Source organism: Panthera pardus, unplaced genomic scaffold (genome assembly GCF_024362965.1).
Source record: "Panthera pardus isolate Hobbes unplaced genomic scaffold, ASM2436296v1 HiC_scaffold_24, whole genome shotgun sequence".
NCBI classification, from domain to species: domain Eukaryota; kingdom Metazoa; phylum Chordata; class Mammalia; order Carnivora; family Felidae; genus Panthera; species Panthera pardus.
The window spans coordinates 45,639,987-45,653,621 of NW_026526810.1; the positions used below are offsets into that span (position 1 = coordinate 45,639,987).

The window sequence follows — 13,635 nt, forward strand, 5'->3', positions numbered from 1 at the left end:
TAAGTGAAATTAGTCAGTCAGAGAAAGACAAACATCATATGACTTCACTCACATGAGGACTTTAAGAGACAGAACAGATGAACATAAAGTAAGGGAAGTAAAAATAATACAGAAACAGGGAGGGGGACAAAACATAAGAAACTTTTAAATAGGGAGAACAAACAGAAAGTTACTGGAGGAATTGTGGGAGGGATGAAGGGCTAAATGGGTAAGGGGCTTTAAGGAACCTACTCCTGAAATCATTGTTGCACTGTATGCTAACTAACTTGGATGTAAATTGAAAAATAAATAAATAATTTTAAAAAAAGATGAGGTCATACTGACTCAAGTGGACCTGCCTTCAATTTGACTGGTGCTCTTGCAAAATGAGAAGACACAGGGACAAGAGATACACAACGAGAATAGCATGTGATGATGGAGGCAGAGACTGGAATGATGCAGCTATAGCCAGGGAACCCCAGAGACTACCAGCAACCACCAGAAGCTGGAAGCCGCAAAGAAGGATCCTTCTCTAGAGCTTTCACAGAGAGCGTGGCCCTGCTGATATCTTTATTTCAAACTTCTATCCTCCAGAATCATGAAAGAATAAATTTCCATTGCTTTAAGCCCCTCCAGTTTGTGGTAGTTTGTTACAGCAGCCCTAGTAAACTCATAGAAACACCATATACCTACATCAAGGTGAAGGCTAGCAGAATATGCCACCTCAAAATAATGCCACTTTGACATAAGGATTATTTTGAGCTGAAAGCAATTAAGAAGCAGATACAAGCTTTCCTCTATTTGTCTAAATTCGGGACATAAATTTGTAAAGGTGTTCCCGCTCCCCTCTCCACCAGGATGGACAGAAGTTCATCACTAGAGACAACTCAAGGCCCTCATCCACTCAGAGATGGCACCAAGGAACCTACATTACAAACTATTAACTGTCCCTTCTCTTCTACTAGTTACACCATATATTTGCCCTCCTACAACTTGTTGCCCTAGAAACTCAAAGTCCTTTTCCATTGTCATGTCACTTCTCTAAAAATATATTGGTTTTTCGTTTCTTTGTTTGTTTTTAAGATGTTGTATAAGCCCAAGTTCTAGCCACTCCTTTGAGTTACTCATCTCTGGGTACTCCCATGTGTATGTGTAATGCAATGTCAATAAACTTCTGTTTATTTTTCTCTTGTTAATCTGTCTTTTGTCAGTGCAATTTACAGAGTCCTAGCCAGTGACCCTAAGATGGGTAGAGGGAGAAAGATTCTCTCCTCTACAAGGGCCAAATATGATTTCATAACTGTGTTTCCAAACTGGCCTCTTTGATCACTTTTAGCACACCTAAACCTGTTACATTAGCCAGAAATCCACAAGCAGTATAGCCAACTTCCTCGCCCTCATATCCCCATTTCCAATTCATCAGAGTCTTGTTGATTTTATATGCTAAATATCTCTGGAAACTGCTCCCTTCTCTCCAGCTCCACTGTACCAACCTTGTTAATCACCTCTCACTGGACTACTGGCCTCCCCACACCCATTCTTGTGCCCCCCATATTTTTCCACACCACAGCCACAAGGTCATTGAAAAAGAATTCTGATCATGGGTCCCCATGCCTGCTTAAAACACTTCCTGATTTCCCACTGCTCCCTAGGAGGAAGACAAAACTTTCTCCTCCAGCACAGTGGGTGCCGCCTTCTGTCTCCCTCTGAGATCAGCTGCTTTTTGATCTTTGGGGGGTTCTTTTAATATACCACACTCCCCCACCCACAGACCTTTTACTTCTACCTCTCTAGTTCCTAACTCCCAGCAACATTTCTTATATCCCTTTTTAATCCCCTCTCTTCCTCCAAACATTCTCCAGAACCTCTTATTTGCCATATGTCCATTTGCCCCCACATGTCTTTCTTTTCCTCCTCTCTCCCTGCACTTGATTAAAAAAAAATCAACTTCAGTTTTCTGGCTAAGCTCTTCCCATTCCCCTTCAGCCTCTTTGCTACAGCATGAAAGTCCTGGAACCCTTCTGACAAATGGAAACTTTCTAATCATGGGAAGTCGGGAGAAAAGGGGTAGGAAGGGGCATAGGGATAAAAAGTTACTGCATAAAGACAGCATCCACCTAGTCAATAGGAGAGGAGGGAGTATTCAAGTCTAAGTATCTTTTGGGAGATAGGGTAAATAGGAAAAAGTGGAGTTGTAGGAAAATGTCTACAGTTATTGATCTTACTCTAAAATGCTGACTATTCCAAAAGGTCCTAGCTATTATGATCCACACAGAGAAAACATGACATAGATACACACAAAACCATCATAAGATAGGTAGGATACCACACAGTGTTTTGATGTTTGGGAACAAGTGGCTAGATGGACAAATTCAAGCATAGGGGATAGTGGTGAGCTGATTGATTATGTGTCATCAGAGCCAGGCATGAAAGGTGGTGAGTGATAAACAACACTGACAAAGAAAGCTAAATTTTTGTGATTTTTCTGAAAGTTAATGAGTTATGAGTCAACCATTTCCAAGTAAACAGTCCAAGCTGCATATCTAGGTCTTTGGGCAATAGTTAAAAATAAAGGAATACATTTGTATTTTCATTCACTTTTACTTTATTTTAGACAGAACTCCAGACTTGCAGAAAATTTACAAGAACAGCTAGTTATTTTGTAAAATGTCCTCAATTTGGGTTCGTCTGATACTTTGTCATCATTGGGTTCAGATTATGCCCTTTTGGTAGGAATGCCACATAAGTGGTGCTGAGCCCTTCTCATGCCCCATATCGGGAAGCAGTGTATTTTCATTTGAAAATAAAATATAACATAATATGGAGAGATTGTTCTGAAAATGATTGTGCAGTGATTATGTTTACTATAACAATGAGAACAAACAGCTTCTAGCAGAACCACAGTAGGAACAATCACAAACAATGAAGTTGTTTTCCAAGATGACACCAAGGCCTGGAGTTGTTTTCTTTATGACTACGGAAATTTTTCTGTCTGTCTAGTCCTGAGTCAATATAAGCCCATTTGGCCTTTAAAGCTTTTTTAATCATTAAATTTAAAAAACAACTCTTTATTTGAGATGAACAATGGGTGATATATGTAGGGGATGAATTACTGGATTCTACTCTTAAAATCATTTATTGCATTACATGCTAACTAACCTGGATGTAAAATAAAAAATTTTTAAAAATTTAAAAATAAAAAAATAAAATAATTAAAATATAAACAGACCTTTAGGATATATCCATAAAATAGAATGCTCTACAGTCATTAAAATGGTGAGAAGGTGGGAATTGTATGAACAGACATGAAAATATGTCCAGGGTAGTTTTTTTTAAGTAGGCTCTACGCCCAACATGGGGCTCAAATTAACAACCCTGAGATCAAGAGTTGCATGCTTCACCAATGGAGCCAGCCAGGCACCCCCAGAATAGGTTTTTTAAAAAGGGTACAAAGAAGTGGTGAAGGAAACCATCAACAAAACCAAAAGATAGCTACTGAATGAGAGAAGATATTTGCAAATGACATATCCAATAAAGGGTTTGTATCCAAAATATATAAATAACTTACAAAACTCAACACCCCCTCCCCCCAAAAAAATCCAAACTCTTTACTGGATATGTCATTTGCAAATATCTTCTCTCACTCAGTAGGCTGTCTATGGGCAAATGGGCTAATATTGGCCTAATGGGCAAAAGACATGAATAGACATGTTTCCAAAGAAGATATACAGATGGCAAACAAACTCATGAAAACATACTCAACATCACTCATCATCAGGGAAATACATATCAAAACTACAATGAGATATCTCTTTACACCTGGCAGAATGGCTAAAATCAACAACCCAAGAAACAGCAGGTGTTGGTGAGGATGTAGAGAAAGAGGAACCCTTTTGCACCGTTGTTGGGAATGTGAACTGATGCAGCCAGTGTGGAAAATAGTATGGAGTTTCCTCAAAAAGTAAGAAAAAAAAAATAGAACTACCCTACAACCCAGCAATCACACTATTGGATATTTACCCAAAGAATACAAAAATACTAATGCAAGGGATACATGCATCTGGATGTTTATAGCAGCATTATCTACAATAGCCAAATGACTGATGGATGGATAAAGAAGATGTGATATATATATATATATATATATATATATATATATATATACATATATGGAATATTACTCAGTCATAAAAAAGAATAAAATCGTGCCATTTACAATAACATAGATGGAGGTAGAAAGTATAATGTTAAGCGAAAGAAGTCAGAGAAAGATAAATCCCATATGATTTCACTCATATGTGGAATCTAAGAAACAAAACAAACAAGCAAAGGAAAAAAAGAGAAACATTAGGTTAAACAAAGTTCAACAGTTTTCTTAATACAGAACTCATCGAAGTCCTTCATATTCAAATGGACACTTTGAATCTCCAAGAAAGAAGTTATAAGTACATTACTTTTGGCCCCAAAATTCTTTTTTTTTTTTTTATTCAAAGAACATCTATGCTCAGGAATGATCCATGTGAAGGAGCCATAAGATAGAAGAAATGTAGGTTCCTGAGTCACTGCTTGGAGCTTCCCAAGAGAGCAGCCCTACCAGAACAAGTGATAGGCTATTGGGTGGGTGGGAAAGACACTTTTATTACATTCAGCCACTTAACCGCAGGATTGTTTGTAATAGCAGTTAGATTATGCTGCCTAATGCCAAATGCATGCAGGTTTTTAAGTTATCTGCCAAAGAACAGATTATCTTTTTCAGTCTGGAGAGCTTTTGTCACAAACAGTCACAAACAATAAGCCACAAGGATTGCAGCCTTATTAAGTACAGGGCATTGTGATAAGCACTTTGCAAACATTATCTTATTTAATCCTCTTGACCACCTACTAAGGTAAATACTATCACTGCATCATTTCACAGATGAAGAAACTAAAGCTCACAGAGGTTAATAACTTGGAAATAGAAGTCCAGAATATGAATTCAGGGCAACTGGCTTCTGTATCCTTGCTCTTAATCACACTGAGGACCTGCCAGGTAAGCCCGGGTTATGAGGTCAGAAAACCTGGGTTTCAGGTGCCATGTGTTAATTACCTAGACCAACAGAACATAAAAATGACTGACAGACTTTCAGTCTTTTTATTTAGGTGAGTGCTTCTCAACCAGAGGTGATTTTGACTATATCTGGAGACATTTTTGATTGTCACAGCTGGGGAAGTGCTACTGGAATAGTACCTCTGTAGCCAAGGATCTGCTAAAACATTGTACAGTGCAAAGGACAGCCCCACATACACAACAAAGAAGTATCTGGTCCAAAATATCATAGTGCCAAGATTAAGAACTCTGACCTACACAACTTGTATATTTTCCTGACAGCCCAATGTGTCCAGAATAAATATACACTCTTGGTTGGAATAAAAAGCACGCTTGAAAAGTCTGCTTTCTGTCTTAATACCTAAAAAAGTAGTGAAAGCAGTAACCAACAAGTGGCTTTTGGTGCTCAGAGATGTTGAGCCTTGGCCATCGTGGGAGGGAGTCCAGCCCAAAGAAGACTGGCCACGGATAAAGAATGTGGTTTGGCAAAATCTCAGGAACAATATATGGTGGCAGAATAGAAATTCTCTTGAAAGAATGCCAAACCTTTTTGGTTTCCTAGTAACATGATTTTCCTGAGATTTCTCTTATATTTGAATTTGCAATATCCCTATACCTATTTTAAATCAAGGCAACAAAAGAAATTAAAAAAAAAAAAAAGATGACATAACAGAATCAGAACTTCCTGGAGAAGGAGGGAACCCTAAAAGACACCTGGTCCATTCCCTGCCCACACCTCTGATGTATGGTGCTGCTGTTTCAACATCATATGATTGCAGGGTGGGGATGTCACCATCACAAGGATCCTGTTCCATTTCCAGAATATTCTGTAGAAAGTTCTCCTTCCCAAGGGCAGAAACTATCTTCTCTGAACTCTAATTCAGTCCAATGTCAGAAGTTGGTGAGGGAGGTAAAATAGGCACAAAGAAAAAGGGATGGAAAGTGTCCTTTGGTGAAAGCTTACTGGTCCCAGGCAGTGTACTTGGCACTGTATGTGTATTATTTTTATTCCTCCAACAATCCTTCTAATCCTTCCACTCCTCAGTTCTCAGCAGACTCAGGTTAGTGATCATGCACAGCCTCCTGCCAATGCCTATTGTCTCTTCTCTCAATGAAACATCTATTTTCACATAGAAACATCCCTTTGACATCCTGTTAATGAATGAATGAATGAATGAATGAATGAATTCAGCACATATTTACTGAGCGCCTATGATATTCCAGGCTTGTGCCAGATATTGGCGATACAACTGTTGGTAGGTTGGCATCTAAGGACAGCAGGACCACCCATACTGTTGGCAAGAGAAGCCCTCAGTTTGGGGGCCATTATTGTTTGCACCAAAAAATCTGCAGGCTAAAACCCTACTCGCTGGCCTACCACATCAAGGATTCATCTCAGAGAAAGTGATGTCTAACTGGAAGGTAAAGGTCAGATACAGAGGGCTTCACCAGGTGCTGGAGACAGGGAATCATTCCAGGCAGAGGGAGTGGCCTGCGTGAATACCAGGAATGCACTCAAGGCACTGAAAACAGGTCCATGTGGCTAGAATGAAGAGTAAGGATATGGGAGAAGCAAGAGTGATGCAGAGCATGGGCCCAGACTGTGGTGAGCCCTTCAGGTCATGTGAAGGATCTGGGTCTTTAGCCAAAGGACACCAGGACCAACGAAGCTGAGAGCAACAGAACTGATTCAACTTTAAGAAAGCCAGTCTTGAAAGCTGTGTGGAAAATGGGTCAAAAGTTGCAGAGGGGCCAGGAACTCTAGCTGGGAGGCCCTGTAGTTGTCCTGTGTCCTGTGGTGGGGTAGGGAAGGGTTGTTGATAGTGGGGATTGAGAGGTATAACTATGGTGGTGGAGAGGTTGGAAGAGCTTAGCCATTGCCCATAATCTCCATCAATTCATCTACAAAGTCACCCTAACTAAACAGATCCTCAAATTTAAAGCAGGATGTTGGCTATGCACCTGTAGCTAAAAAAAGGCCCCATATTCTGCCTCTCTTCCACCAGAAGCCTCCCTATAGTGAATTTTACCCTTGTCTACCCTAAGGGTAGACAAGAATTGGTATTTGGACATGGGACACAGAGAGGGAGAGGAAGTAAGGATGCCCCCAATCCCTGGCTTAAGCAGCAAGAAGATGATGGAGTCTTTCAGAAGCCTGGAGAAAGAGCATGTTTAGTGGGGAGGAGCCATATAGAACAGAGCAGGGGGCACCTGTGGGTAGTCCAAGTGCAAGGAGAAGGATTGGGAGCCCCAGGAGAATCAGGGTGCAAAAGAAGACAGAGGACAAAAGGATGAGCCTGACAGCAGAGTGAACAGCCCTTTGATCTCCATGAAATATTCAGGAATGTCTGTAAAACTCTCAAAATGCTTGCCACGATGGTTGTTCCATGGAAACAAGTGTGGCTGAGCTCTGCATCTGGGTGGATGTGAGAGAAAACAGGACGCAGGAAACAGAAGCTAAGGGGACCCCAAGACTGCCATACCCAGGGCTTCATCAGGCCATGTAAACATGTAGGATAGCACGGAGGAGGGATGTCTAGGGAATTCTATCTAAAATTCAAGGAAAGTGGGAATCCCTAACCCACATCTGAATTATATATATCTGGGCCTTTGGTACAAGACTTAATTTGCAGAAAGAGCTCCATTGCAGTACCAGTACCCCTCAAAAAAAGTTTGAAAACAACAGCATCAAAAGGGAATATTACTCAGCCATAAAAAATAATGAAATCTTGATATTTGCAATGACACGGACGAACCCAGAGAGTATTATAGCAAGTGAAATAAGTCAGTGAGAGAAAGAAAAATACCGTATGATATCACTCATATGTGGAAGGTAAGAAACAAAACAAATGAACAAAGAGAAAAAAGAGAGAGAGGCAAACTAAGAAACAGACTCTTAACTATAGAGAACAAACTGATGGTTACCAGAAGGGAGGTCGGTGGGGGGATGGGTGAACTTAGTGATGGGGATTAAGGAGTGCACTTGTGATGAGCACTAGGTGTCCTATGGAATTGTTGAATCACCATATTGTACACCTGAAACTAATATAGCACTGTATGTTAACTAACTGGCATTTAAATAAAAACTAAAAAAAGCAGGGGGGGGGCGGAGATAAACCTCCAATGATGGAATGGTACGTTACTGTGTTATTAGAGCCACACTTGGTAGCAGAGGGGGAGTTTTGGCACCTTCCAAATCACACTCCCTGAGAGCAGCTGACTCCTTTGTGCCCCAGGGTACCCCCTGAAGAAGTGATCTGGGGAGGCCTGGGGAGGGCTGACCCTCTCTCTGCTGGTCAGGGGTCTTACCAGCAATCCCTGAAGAAGTGGTGAGACCCAAATGAAATAGCAACAGAAAACAACTTTGTTCATTGAGATGCCTCTCAATGAACCTAGGGGAATTGTGTACAATTCTGTGTTTTTGCCATTATTCCTGGAAATGAGGGGCCAACTTTCCTTATGAGTTTTACATCTGGGGGCTGAATGAAAACAGACTTAAACAGTTGCACAGAAGCTTCATAATCTCCTGGAAATCTCTTGGAACACAGAGGTAAATATGGAAATTAAAGAAAAAAAAAGACTTTTCTGAAAAATAATTTGCAGTTTGAATGTTATCTGAAAACATTTTTTACATCATGTACATTTTCATTTCAGGCTCATCTTGTTGAAATAGCATTGTCTTTGTTCAATTTTTGTTTTGTTTTGTTTTGAAGCACATAGCTACGCAAGAAGAGGCCTATGTTCCGCCTGCTAATAGAGTTTTTTGGGTACTTGTGCTGCATGTACCCACCTCCCCACCCTCCAATATAGTTAATTGACTCCTTAAGACTAAAAGGGTCCTGTTTCTCACTGTATCTTCAGCATGCCCGAGATCACACCTCACAAATAATAGGTGCTCAGTAAGAACCTGAAAATCTGAAGGAAATTGTGTGGGAAGCAGCAGCATGGCCTTTTCCTCAGGAGGGAAAAAAAAGTCACAGGGCAGCCATCTCAAAGGGCACTTGGTCTTCTGTTCTGAGTGTTCCAAGATAGCAGCAGCCAGGCCATAATTAGTTTTGTATCCCCAGTCCTCCATACCCAGAAAGTACTTACCAAATGTTTGATGGAAAAGAGCAGGCATGAGGGCCAGGAAAAAGAACATCTATATATCAAGGGAAGTACTACAAATCCAGGCCTTTCTCCCTCCTGCCATCAGGGAACTGTGGGCTGGAGGAGCTGCTGGCATAACAGAGCCATCACTGGTGAAGAATGGCAGGAAAGTTTCCAGGATCTTCATTTCTGGTGGGTAAACAACGTAGGCAAGATGCACAAATCAGTTCCTAATGCCTGGAGCTACAAGCACAGAGCCTCATAATCTCCATTCAGAACTTCCTTCTGAATACATTCAACTGTTAACATTTTTCCAGGAGGAGCTCTGGGGAAAGACAGATTTGGGTTTCAGCCCAAACCTCACCAATGACCACAGTTATGTGACCACAGGCAAATGACTTAGCCTTTCAGAGCCTCCATTTTCCCATCTGTAAAATAGAGATAAAATTTAGTAAGGCTGATTTATTGGGAAATATCAACACATGTAAAGCACAGTGCTTAGCACATATCAAGCACTCAGTGAATTTCCAGAGGGTAAGAGAGACCTACCCAGGGTGGGCCCTGACCAAAAGTGTGAGGTGGCACATGTCTGTCCAATAAGCCCTCTCATAGCTCCTCTCCCCTGCAGTGATTGCATGCAAACAGGCTCAACCTCAGGAATGGGGTGGGAGGACTAGCTGGGAGCATAAGGGGTGGCACTGATACAGGACCGGGCAGGGCTGGGGTTAAGGGGAACCAACCTGCAAGGTAGCCTGCTCCAACCCTGGTGTCAGGGGTGGAGGGCCGGGGGTGGCCAGATAAAGGTTATAGAGGCCCAGGGAGGCCCCCATAGGAGGTTGCAGAGGGATGCAGGGGGAGGGATGGGGGTTATGTCCTCAAGGAAACTGGCAGGCAGTTTCCAGGGCCTCATCCAGGCAATCTGGGGCTCCAGACTGAACTCCTGGGCCCTCTGGGAGGGGGGCTATCATCCATAGTTTACTCCAAGCTTTCCAGGCATGTAGACTATGAATCAGGAGTAACTGCTCCTACCCACCACCCTCTCTGACTTCCTCATGGACCACCCTCACCGTGCTTCCCCTGAGCTCCCAGAACCCCTCGCTGGTCCTCCAATACACCACCTGTTCTCCCGCTCAGATCTTTGCCCCCACTGCTCCCTCTGCTTGGGGTGCCTTCCCTATGTTGTTCACTGGCTTGCTCACCGCATACAGCTTCTGCCTGGCTGTCACCTCACCCAAGAGAACTTCCCTGCCTGCCCATGTGAAATATCACACACACCTTCCCCCATCCCCACCACTCTCCAGCCCCCTTACTTTCTTCACAGCACTTATCACCATCTAACCCATGATACACCTATTGGTGAATTTACTGCCTATCTCCTACATAATGTATGCTCCATGAGGGCAGGAATGTGTTCACTCCAGTATTTCCAGAGTCTAGCCAAATGCCTGGCACCTGAGCATGTAGCTCAATCAATATTTGATGAATGAATCAGTGAACGAGTGAGTGAGTGAACTGCCAAACCCTACCTACTGGTAGGTGAAGGATACCAGCATTCTGGGCTGGCTCCAGAGCAGGCCAGGACTGAGCCAGGACCTCTTGAAGCTCACATGTACCAGTTGCCAGTGGTTGGGAATGGGGAGGAGGGGCTGAGTGCAGAGAAGGCAGAAGCTCACCCTGGGGCTCCCAGATACCTACTTTTACTATCCATCCGAGGATATTTTTTATTACGGGACTCTTGTACTCTGAAAACTTGCTTTTGATTCAATAGTATGAACCACTTGATGGTGAAACTTCAGGCACTCTGGCCAGCAGGGGAGAGGTGTTGAGCTGTTTGCCTCACCCAAATCGGACCCCTTGCGTCACTTCATGCCTACTTGTAAGGCTAATTCCAATAGCAACCAAAAGGTCATCTATGCAGACAAGTAATTACAGAAGTTTGAGAATTTAAGTCCTAGTTTCAGTGGCATTAGCCAGATGAATGATGGCTTGTGGCTAGAGCTTGGATAGCATTCTTGCCCACAGGTCAGGGCTTTTTCTCTGTGGTGCTTAAAATCAGTGTCTGGCAGAGGACACAGTGAGCAGGGTATCATTACTGTGAACAATTCATGACCCAAAGTGCAAGAATGTTCAAGCCCCACTCAGAAGCCCATGGTCATTATGCTTGCCCAATCTGCTCATGGCTGAAGAATTATTTCAATACCAAAAACACATTTCTCTAGTTCCTGTCCATATGTGGGAAGAAGTGGCAAATGTCTCTCTGTGACAGTGCCCAGAAATAAGCAGACTGAGACTGTCACATTGGTGAGTGTGACAGAAAACTCACCCACAGCCATGGCCGACATCTGAGAGGTTTTCCCAAGAGCCTTCTTGAAGAAGCAATGATATTTTCCAGGGGAGGGTGGGGCATGGTGATGATAATATGGAACAGGCAAAAGAAAACAAAACACCCCATTCTGAAAGTGTGAGTTCAGAAAGTGATGATTGTGTAAGAGGCTTGTCCCTTGTAGATGGGTCACTCCTCTCACTCCTGCAGCTCACTTTCCATGCCTGCTGCATCCCAGGGCACCGAATCCCTCCTCAGCCAGGACCAGTTACAACAAAATCCCACTCCCAGGAAAGAGATGTACCTGCACAGTGTTCACTTGGATAGGTTTTGATCTATGCCTGGAGAAGTATTCTAACCTATGTGGGCCTCAAAGTTGTCATCAGTACCCACCATAACTGGAAAGTGAATGGAGTTTGAATCTCACGTCTCCCAGTTAGCTGAGTGACCCTGGACAACTTATTAACCTCTCTGAGCCTCAGCTTCTTCATTTGTAAAATAAGACAACTTTATGCCCACGTGGTTGTTTCATCAGGATTAAATATGATTAAGTAAAATTGGGTACATAAAGGATCTATAACATGCCTGGGAGTGCTCAATAAACATTATCTTCCCTAAACCCCTCATTATTTTGCTTACTAAATAATATTACTTTGCAGTGAATAATTATTCCTTTTAAATTCTGGTCTAGGGATGTCTGGGTGGCTCAGTTGGTTAAGCATCTGACTCTTGATTTTGGCTCAGGTCATGATCTCATGGGTTTGTGAGATTGAGCCCCATGTCAGGCTCTGCACTGACAGTGCAGAGTCTGCTTGGGATTCTCTCTCCCTTTCTTTCTGCCCCTCACCTGCTTGTACTCTCTCTTCCTTTCTCAAAATAAATTCTGGTCTAGACTGCCCCTTTTAGTTTCTTGTATTTTATTTTAGAGAATGTAGAATATTTTGGTTTTTAGCTATAGTAAAGCAATGTTGGAACCAACTCAGTCTAAGAACACTCTCAAATACTAGAGTGATTTGAGGGACATTTGTTCTCCCATTAATTTATTTATACCCCACCTTGATCCAAAAGTATTTTGAGGAGGCTTACAAAAATAAATATAGGAGGATACAAAGAGGGAAGAGTAGTTGTTATAAGTTGGTCACAAGGTTGACCTGAGCTTCCTAGAAGCCAAAGCAAAGAGGGAATGCTGAGCAATGATAAGATTCACAGTGTTTGTTACATAAAAGCTGCTCCCAGGTGGTATAATTATTCCTGCACTAAGCTCTAAGTGAACTCTGTCCCATCCTCAACACTATCTCCAAAGAATAGCTGTCTCTGATCCTGTCTGTTGGTACAAAACAGGGCACCACACCTGAGGGCTGCTCAAAAGATCCAGGGGTAGGATTTTATTCACAGTAATCAATAAAATGTACATCTGTCCCATTTACTAGGTATGCATAACATACTGCCCCAAAACTTAGAAGCTCACAACTACCATTTTATCTTGTTTATAATTTTGTGGGCCAGGAAGTTGGGCAGGGAACAACAACAACAAACAGGGCAGGGAACAACTTCTTAATGGGAGGCCTATCAAGGTTATGCTGTAGAAAAGCATATGTATGGGAAACACTGTTGCTGCCATCTTTGGAAAATACAATCTGCTATATCATCACCCATAAGCACTATATCCTGCAACCAAGCTTTTGGTAAGAATTGAGTAGATGTAAAGTAGATATAAAAGGCTTAAAGGTAACTTTCTGGTGCCAAACACCAGGTGAGGAGGTCTTGGCTTAGTCTAAGGGGTATATTGCAGGTTTGACAGTCACAGTGACAATATGCTAAATGTATCAACAGATCTGGGTCTCCATGTGCATCATTCTACTCAGGCTGCCTTAACAAAGTACCATAGACTGGTGCTTCTCACAGTTCTAAAGGCTGGAAGTCTGAGATCAGGATACCAGAACAGTCAGATTCTGGTGAGAGCTTTCCCCTCACTGGTTGCAGATGGCTACCTTCTCACTGTGTGCTCACATGACCTTTTCTTTGTGTGAGCATGAATATGGGGGACAGGGAGATGGGGAGGACCTCTCTTATATCTCTTCTTATAAGGGCACTAATTCTGTCATAAGGGCTCCACCCTCATGACCTCATATAATCCTAATTAACTCCCAAAGGCTCC

The 13,635-nt window shown here is 42.3% G+C and overlaps 1 long non-coding RNA gene across 1 annotated transcript in view; it reads right to left on the minus strand.

The window, feature by feature from the left end:
* The window catches only part of LOC109262993 (uncharacterized), a 116,240-nt gene that overhangs the window by 101,488 nt on the left and 1,117 nt on the right, over positions 1-13,635 (minus strand). The window lies entirely within an intron of this gene.